General features: G+C 40.8%; 1 protein-coding gene across 4 annotated transcripts in view; it reads left to right on the top strand.

The window, feature by feature from the left end:
* The window catches only part of LOC138014474 (high choriolytic enzyme 2-like), a 28,948-nt gene that overhangs the window by 13,860 nt on the left and 5,088 nt on the right, over positions 1-10,000 (top strand). The gene's annotated exons all lie outside the window — the stretch shown is intronic.

The following is a 10,000-nucleotide window of genomic DNA, read 5'->3' as shown; positions in this document are numbered from 1 at the left end:
CATGTTTGTGTCCGTATTTTGGCTTTGACACTGCTCAAAACACACCTTTTTTCGAGAAGATAACCAATCAAATGCTTCGATTAATTGCTGCCGCAGTGAGTGAGCCTGAAGCGAACGAACGAGGCAGCTGTGTACGGGTTCGCAAATGATGCCAGAACCGCAAATGATCCCAAAGCTGTACCGCAAATGATCCCGAAAAAAAAGTTAGGAATGGCATGGAGCGTGGAATGGTCTGGACAGAGAATTAATGTGAAGAGCGCTTATTTTTATTAAAATTACTTTAAATCATGGCTCACACAGGTTTTTTCAGTCTTTCGGGAAAACTATAATAAGGCAGACACCTGTGTGAGCCATGAGTTAAAGTGATTTTAATAAAAATAAGCGCTCTTCACATTAATTCTCTATCCAGACCATTCCACGCTCCATGCCATTTTTAACTTTTTTTTCGGGATCATTTGCGGTCCAAAATTGGGATCATTTGCGTTCCGGGATCATCTGCGGTCCTGGTATCATTTGCGGTACAGTTTGGGGATCATTTGCGGTCCTGAGAAAATTTGCGGACCCGTACAGCTTCTAATCGGGAGAACACTCTTTCCTTCGAAACGCAAGGGGTTGTGGTCAAAGGCGCAAGGAATTGTGGTTATTCGTGACTGGAGGAATTATGATGCGCGGTATGATCTTAGAGCCTGCTCGTCTTTTCACTGTCTTGCAACAAAAAAATAAATTCAAAATCGTTCAATGAACGAGACGCTCTTTAAAGCGTTTATTCGGAATACCATGTTGCGCAGAAATAGGGTGATACTGTCATTTTGGAAGAGTTAGAAACATCCTCAAGGACTGAATAGACTAAAGCGATTTTCTAATTTGCCAAATACGGAACGAAAGACGTGAAAGTAAAGTCTGGAGAGCTCATGAAAATGGATAAAGTATTTGTGAACATCGCTTAGTGTTTACAAATAAAATCAATGGTTCACCAAGCAAAAGTAGTAGTTTGATTTGGTACAGGTTGTCGGATCGGAAATCACGTGAATCTACGAAATGCAGGGGTGACGTAAAATTTAGCCCTCCTCTTACCAGCTACGCGTACTGGCAATCAGCTGACGATGTCATCATGTTGTCAATATGCAAGATTTTGATTAACTATCTTATTCGTAACATTTCCAGAAGACTGAATCCAGCATCTTCACTTTTTAGCTGCTATTGCAATTGAGTTTTCACTCGGAACATAGGCTTAAGTTTCTAAATCGGCGAACGACATTTGTAAAGTTTCTCACTGAACTTCAACACATCTCCCATCGCTTTGGTTGCCCCACCGCATGTTGTAAATCCGGATTTTCATCGAACTCTGTAAGAATTGAGGCTGTTTGATTTAATTACCCAATAGCTCAAATTATTTTGACACGCATGGCTGCAATACCAACAAGACGCTTTTTTAAAGCGTTTACTCGGAATACCAAGTGGCGCAGAAGTAGGGTGATACATTTTGGACGAGGTAGTTTTTGTGACTACTGCGCATCGCGCGTAGTCACTATTGCCATCGTGTTAGTTTTTCCGAAAATGAGTATGTAACAACAGAATACACTTCGGAGCCAATCCACATGCGAAGAGTACCAAACTTCGGCCTCTGCAAACAGTACGATGTATTGCCGATAGTTTGCGAGGACGAACGAAATGTTCGGGTGCCCCGTGTTCGCAGATGATGATCTGTGAAGAATACGGTTCTGAGGTGAGGTTTTAATTCTTACAACAGTTACTTAACGTAGCTTTCGTATTTTGTTTCTAACCGACCAATTGAGCCCGTTTACGCGTTTAATGAAGCCGCCGTTTTCAGTCGAGATAAACAAAGCTTTGCAGTAGCACGTAATTGTCAAACTATAGATGGTTTCACAGTGAGATCATCAAATTAGCAAGGTCTTCTGAATTGTCATCTATAGGAGGTTGAAGATACCCGAAAAATAAATCTTTTTCCAAGTTTCCAGTTCCATGACGTCTTTCGTTTCGAAAATGCAGTATTTCGAATTTCCTAATTGTCACCTTACGTAGCTTATCATGGTGACACCATGATACCAGGCTACAGTGGAACCCCGTTAATACGGTCATCAACGGGCCCAAAAAAATTGGCCGCATTAACGGGGTGAACGTATTACCGGGGGTAGGGTGAAATTCATGACTAAAGAGCCTTAATGACAAATATCGCATTTGCACTTCCAGAAAAACTTTTCTCTTTATAAACAACAAGGATGTACGTACAGTAATTGTATAAAATACTTGAAACTTGGCACAGTAGGTAAAACGCTTAAAATTGTTAAGTGTACTGTACGTTCTGAGCCTAAAATCAAAACAAGAACAGGCCCAGCTTACTATGCTTCCAAAAAACGGAAGCCGCCGTAATTACCTAACCGAAAGACTTAAGAATCAATCGTGTTTTTGATGAAAGCACAAAGACTTAATCTCTTCGCGATTTGCCTTACTGGATTTTACAGTAGTTTCAAGATGATGTTTGTAATGAAAACAGGGAGGAGTGTTGCTGACAGTACTTTGTAAAGTAAATCAGCTGTTCGAGTACAGTGGTAACTAACGAAGGTCAATGAAATTAACATGTCACAGGCGTTTGGCGCGAGTGGCCGAATTATAGAGGACTCTACTGTTTGGGAATTAAAATGTGGCCGTTGGCCGTATTAACGGGTGACCGCATTAACGAGGGTTTTCTATAGGAGAATGTATGGCCGTTAGGCGGGCTTCCACTGTATTTGATTGAAAAAATATCTATCCCTATGAATCTAAGCAGTTTGAGCCTTTCAAGTACTAGTACATTAGGAGATGTGTTCATACATTTTATCTCATGAGCGAAAAGTAAGCGTTTTCAAGGCAAAGTAAAGTCCACTTTGATCCACCTACATGTACGCAAGTAAAAGTTGTGTGATTTCAACGCTTCGACAAAGAGCTCAGAAACGATGTACCGCACAGATCTGAGAACTGGAGGTGGTGTCTAAATTTGTTTCCCGCAATATTCTAAGTTATTGGCCTTTTTCATCGAACGTTTCGAATATATTTTTTTGTTGCGTGACAGTGAAAATGATCTATCGCACGTAAATTTTTCAATGGTCGAAAAACTATCGATATGGACGCTGTGGTGAATCAATTCCCACAATTCAGCCACCCCTATTCACATGACAGAATATTCTACTTCTTTTTCCCTTGCACATCTCTGGTGTAGTCACATGCGCCTCTCGAGCGCCTATGTTTTAATTTGCCAAGTACGAAACAAAACAAGTAAATGTTTCTGCAGCCAGTTGCTCATTCATAACAACGCAGATAATGTACCGGTGAAAATCGCTTAATGTTTACAATTGCAAATAAATTCAACAGGTGACATAGCTATAGGGGTAGTATGTCTTGGAACTGGTTGTTTGAATGGAAATTACGTGGGCGTTATGTCTATCTTTGCGGGATCTAGTATGTAGCGTGACATCAGATAAACTGGTTTCAATTGTAATTAATATGGGTAAGTGAAAAACGGTATTCATCTGCAAAGGTTCCAAATTAAGAGTGTTGTGAATAACGCGGCCGGTGACCTCCAGCTCTAGGTAACTAACATGAAGATCAAGACACTAACAATAAAAAGAAAAAATAGACATCGGCGGATGACGTTCGTACAAAGAACAGCTGAGGCAGAAAGAGATTAAGAAATCTCGGCCGTTTATAACATACCGCTGCTGAAAGTTCTGTACTGGCAATTTAGTCATGTTGTCAACAGGCAGGATTATAGTAAATATCTTATTCATAACATTTCTAGCCGGCTGAATCCAGCATATTCACGTTTAGCTGCATTGCATTGCGTCATTTGCTATATCGTGAAACATAGGCTTTGAATCAGCAAACGAAATTAAACGAGTCACGCTGAAGCCCCAACGTAGAAGCCATCATTTAGTTGCTCCACTGCACGTTATAAATTCCGATTTTCATCTAATTCTGTTAGACGTGAGGCTGTTTCAAGTCTCTCGCTATCTGAAATCTACTCCTTAGCGTTTGTGTTTATTACTGGGTTGCCAGTATGGCAAACGCAGTAAGAATCTGCGTTTATTTCGTCGTTTTTTTATCTTTTTCCGTGTCGGTAAAAGTCTTGCCTGTCACTCCCCTGCTAAGTGGTGGCTTTGTGCATAGAGCCTTCTGCGTGTATTTTCTTAGGATCGAGAGGGTAGTGGGAAATGCGTAGATTTCTCTGGTGGACACAGTAGAACGGCAATGGCGTCGAAAGTCATGTAAGGTGAATGGCGTTTTAGTGGATCTTTGAACAAAATATACCCTTATGAAGCTCAATAATGGCAAGTCAATTGCACATACAGACGGTGGAATCTTAAAAGCGACGAGTAATGGACTTCGACAACAATCTATCGCCCGTCGAGCCGAAATCAAAGTGAGCTGTATTTACCTGAAGTATATCGTAATTTGACACGATTGAGTTTCTTGCCTTCACGCACGCAATGAAATAGGAAGAGGTTTTCGCCTCTAATAGCAAATATGTTGCTTGTTTCAATACATTTTATGCTGGAAAAGGATTCAGTGGTATTTTCTGCCTTTGTGAATTATAATATCATGTTGTGTAGTGAATTTCGGAGCTTAAGGTTGAAATGTGATACGGGAGAAGTTTTTTAGTATTGCTCTGTAAGCAGGAAGGGTTCACAGGCCTGTTGGAAGCGTGCTTGAGTTTCAACGAAATGAGGCCCCAAAATCAGTGAAAAATTGTGACGCAGATGAATAATAAAGTAGCTGCCATTTCCAAAATGATGAAATTAACTGGTGATAAATAACGTCGAACGCGTCTTGGAGAGTAAATTTTGACTTTGCATAAACAAGAGTTGGGCGATTGTGATCTTTGTTTTGACTTCGCTCATTTCATTGTCAAACTTTATAACACTTGACAGAAAAAGAAACTTACAAAAACCCGGTATCTTGCCATCATTTGACACAGATGCTTCACTGTTTGGCAAGTAAACATGCCGCGGTAACTTAATCACGGCGCCCGCTGAATTCCGGCCATGTCACTTTCGATTTTGCGATTTATTTGAACGTAGCAAAAATCTCCCAAAATGTTTGTCGCCGATCGTAACTTTTTATATTCGATATTCACGTTTCAAAATTGATGTTGTTTTCATTTCGTAAATATTTTATTCTCGATCGACCGTCCCGGAAACTTCCTTCTGCTCTTTCTAAAAACTGTGTATCAATAGTTATTTGCTTTTGCATCAATATTTGTTTGCATAAAGCAAGCTAACAATATCTGTACCATGCTGAGTTTGCATTTGTTAGCGTTAATAGTATTTTCGGTCAGATGCTTCTGTTTAATGAGGGGTTTATTGTTTTGGTCTCCCGTCCTGTTACTAACCCCGCTGAACAGGGCTTGACTTCAGTGAACTTTAGTATTAGAAAGCTGTCAGATGCTCAGAGGGCACACTTGTGGTGAAAAGAATTCGAAGTTGTGAGGGAACTTGAAAATTATCAACATGTCAGCCCAGAAGCCAAAGTTTCTCGCTCCTCTTTTATTTGTTATTCTTCAGAGACTGGAATGCTGTATTTCAACACCACACAATTCAGTGCCTTCTGATTTTCTGTAACACGTACCACAGGCAACCCAGTGTATGCTTCACGGAAGCATCTCGTTTTTTATTGTTGCAGTTGTTTTGTCGCAGAGGGAGGTCAAATGTATTGCTCGGAGGGGTGTAGTGCATTGCTTTTAGCCAATGAAATCACCGTCTCCTAATTCTATTGTCCATTTGCTGCACAGAAAACTAAATTCTTCCCAGAATATAACTCGGATACCTTTCAGGTATTCCGAGTAATTAACAAAGTTAGAAATAACGTGGATTTTGCAACAATTTAACGTTTCAGTCAGCTTATCCCAGTATCACTGAGGAGTAAAAATTTATTATTTAGGATCCTTTCATTCGGTTTTGTGTTCGACATCTTTACCCTTTACGAGATTTTAGGTTCGTGCGCTCACAAGTTTGTTTTGCATCTGGAAGATGTTTATATTTTCAATTACAACCTCTCCCTTAGGGTTATCGTGCATAGCTTTTAACCAATGAAATCCCCGCGTCTTATTTCTATTGTGCATTCTGCTGTACCCAAAAGAGTCAACCGAGCTTACAGCTTTGATACCTTTAGGTATTTCCGAGTAAAAAGGCCAAGAACTTGAACTCTTGTAGGAAACAAACCTTTTAACCACCTCTCCAATTCTCAGGTCTTTGCGGTACATCGTTTCCGAGTTATTTGTCGAAGCGCTTCACGCAACTTTGGAGACGCCATGTGGTCCACCAATATGGTGGCCGGTAATCAACGAAAACGTCAGGCCCGGGTTGCTCTAAGCATGGTTAGCGCTAACCAGAGTTAAATACCACGGAAACCTGCAGGTTTTGATGCCTCTTAGGCCCGTTTTAAACGTCGCGTTTTACATGAGCCGAATCTAATGCAAAAGAGAAAACTCTATTGTTTTCGCTCATTTACATTAGATTCGGCACATGTAAAATGCGACGTTTAAAACGGGCCTTAACCAACGGTTAGCGCTAACCAGCTTCGAGCAACCGGCCCCAGGAGATCACTTTGCCATGAAAGCGCTTACTTTTCGCTCATGAGATAAAATACATGTGTATGAACACATCTCCTAGTGTATTTGAAAGGCTCAAACTGCGGAGATTCGTAGGGATAGACATTTTTTCCCAATCAAATAGCTTTGTATCATGGTGTCACGCAAGGTGACAATTCGGAAATTCACAATGCTGTATTTCGAAACTGAGGACGTCACTTAACTGGGAACTTGAAAAAAAGATTTAATTCTGGGTCACCTTCAACCTCCGTTAGATAAAACTTCAAAAGACTTCAAAAACCATCTATTGTTTTCTTTCTTCTCTCGAGGAGGTCCAGTAGGGGGTCCAGTTTGGGGGTTCACGTTTTGTACCGTAACTTCTCAACTTCCTTATTTAAGGACGGTGCCTACTATTGTTATTGCGCATACCTTCTGCGCATCTTGAGATACTCGGATTTCCTATCGGTGATGCTAACCAATACAGGGATACTTTTGCGTGGTTTAAAACTATCCGGAGAAAGTAGATCTTAGTAAGTACTCTTGGTATCCAAAAAGAAAATTGGGGGTAACCATGCATTTTACAGAGATAATTAAGCTTCAATTTGAGAAAGAGCGCCATACATTGCTTTGTATTTTAAAGCTTTTTACAAGTATTATTCATGAATTATCTTTGAAAAATGCGTGGTTACCCCCAATTTTCTTTTTGGATTTCAATAACACTTGTTAAGATCTACATTTCCTGCATAATCACACACCGGGGAAAAAATATTGTTAAATAGTAGGCACCGTCCTTAATCCTCTTCGTGCGTGCCCGCACATAAGCCTCTTTACCAGTGAACGCCAATGTTGCTTGTCCTTCGATAGTTTTACCACCTCTTCCCAGCCCCATCCTTTCTCCTTTATCTCCCATTCAACTGATCGTCTTCATATCTCCTTGGGACTTCCTCGCTTTCTTTTTCCATATGGAGTCCAACGCTTAGCCACCCGCGGGATGGCTATCAAGGACATTCTACAAATATGCCCAATCCACTCTCCACCTGCGTTGGTTTACTTCAAGGGAAACAAGTCGTACACAGGTAATCTTTCGTAGTTCATAGTTCGAGATCTTGTTTGGCCAGTAGATCCCCAATATCCTTCTAGGGCACTTATTTTGAAAGACTTCTAGCTTCTGACATACGCTCTTAGTTACTTTCCAAGATTCTTCCCCATAGAGTAGCACACTCAGAACGTTGCTTTTGAAGTTACGAACCTTTGTTTTAAGACTAATGCTACTGCTCTTCCATATGCTTTGATGTAAATGCATCTCTTACTTGGCTGATTCTTACCTTAACCTCTATTTCGGAGTCCCCGTCTATTGTCACTTTGGTTCCAAGATGCGCGTACTCCGCTACCTCTTCAATGTCCGTTCCGTTTATAGTAATGGGCTCTGTTGTTGAGCAGTTTGTTCGCATTGACTTCGTTTTGGTGGCGTTCACTTTAAGCTCAATTGACCCTGCATTTCTAGGAAGATCTTCGCTTTTGCGTTGGATGTCATTAAAACGGTGTGACAACAGCACGACATAATCGGCAAAGTCTAATATCTCCGTAAACGTCCACTTAATTCCTTTCGGTCAGCCTTGCATTGTTACCCTCGTAAGCCAGTCTATGCTAAGAGTGAATAAAAGGGGGGAAAGTATACAGCCTTGTTTTACTCCAGTATTAACTTCGAATTCTTCTGACAAGTAATGTCCGCAGATGACCCTGGATTTTAAATCACTGTACAGTAGCTGGATGATTCTCACAATCTTTAGTTGGAATTTCATAGTATCTTAATATAGCCCATAGGGATTCTCGATGTACGCTGTCAAATGCCTTTTCGAAGTCGATAAAGTTTATATAAACCAGCGTGTTCCATTCGCGGCACTACTCCAAGATCTGCCTTAAAGTAAAGATTTGATCGCTGCAAGATTTACCTTTTCTAAAGCCTGCTTGTTCTCTGTGCAACAATGGATCCACTGCTGCAGATATTCTGCCAAAAATCACTCTGGTGAAGACTTCACTCGTAATGGATAGTAAGGCGATTGCTCTCCAGTTGTTACAGAGACTAATGTCCCTTTTCTTTGGTAGCTTTACAGTCAATGCAGTTTTCCAGACATCTGGAACCACTTCTGTCTCCCATATCTCTTTGAAGATCTTAGTTGAAAAACCTTAAATAACAATCACAACCAGGTTTTCTGAGCCCGCGAGAGTCACCACCCCCGTCAAACCATTCTTTTAACTACACCCGCTGGTCAGCAACCTGGTTCTGGTCATTACTGTCTAAGATCTTCCATCTTAGTTAAGGCATTTGCAGTGACCTCTCCCCCTGCCCATGCCTTCAACATCTCTGCATTTATACAATCAGTGTCTGGTGCTTTTCTTGATTTAAGGTGCCTAATTGCATTTTTAACTTCATCAAGTGATGGAGAGTTGGTGTCCACATCAATGTCGTTGTCATTTTCTGGGAAGTTAAAAATGATTTTTCCACCTTTGCATCTGTTCCACTGTGCCAGTGATACCATTTCCGTCTGAATCCTTAACTGGAACATCATTGTTCTTAAATCCAACAGCTAGTGATTTGGTTATCTTGTACAGCGTGGCCATATCCTGTTTCTGTGCGGCTTCTTCGGCCTCATTCTTCGTCCCTTCTCAAGACCTACTAAAATCTTCCTTCAATTCCACGCACGAACCGTTGTTAACTTACCGCAAGCATAAATGAACATCTACCTTTCCCTCGGCAGCATCTCTACCATTTAGGTAAACTAGTTTATGCGCAACTAATTTTCAAACCCATGCGAAGCGAAAATGAAAGGTTTGCACTATCACGGTCAATTCAACATCGATTGCGACAACATTGTTCTCGCTTTTGAAGGTTGATTGGTTCAGAAAACAATGGACACAAAGAACGATACTAAAGAAACAATGGAACAGAGCTGCGTCCTAAAGGGATCCAGTAAAATAAGAGGTTGTAAAGAGCTGCGTCCCATCTCGTTTCGTAACCAGTCCCTCGATTAACTATGCTGCTTGCAAACATGATCACGCGGTTGGTTCAAAAAAGTACATTGTAATTTCTTTGCGAATTTCACTCTGTGGAGTTGGCGGAAGTACCCGTTAAAAAAACTGATTCTCAACTTTTTTAATGCGGATAAAGGGGTTTAGTGTGTAAAGAAACTGTGGTGTTGCATTGGTGGGGAAGTAAGAAACAAAAATGAATTTATTAACTGGGTTGATATGGTGAATTGACCACCGTATAAAATTTTGAAAACTGATGTTTCTAGAATTAACCCTTCGTCAAAGCGAATTCACGAAGGGTTAACGCTCGAAAGGTCAGCTTTCAAATTTCTCTGCAGTGGTCAATTTACCATATCAAGCCAGGTCGGTAAATACATTTTTAAGGGT

This window comes from Montipora capricornis, chromosome 8 (assembly GCF_036669925.1).
Source record: "Montipora capricornis isolate CH-2021 chromosome 8, ASM3666992v2, whole genome shotgun sequence".
In the NCBI taxonomy this organism is placed as follows: Eukaryota; Metazoa; Cnidaria; class Anthozoa; order Scleractinia; family Acroporidae; genus Montipora; species Montipora capricornis.
Note: the sequence above shows the minus strand (reverse complement) of the source record. Positions and strands in the feature narration are given on the sequence as shown.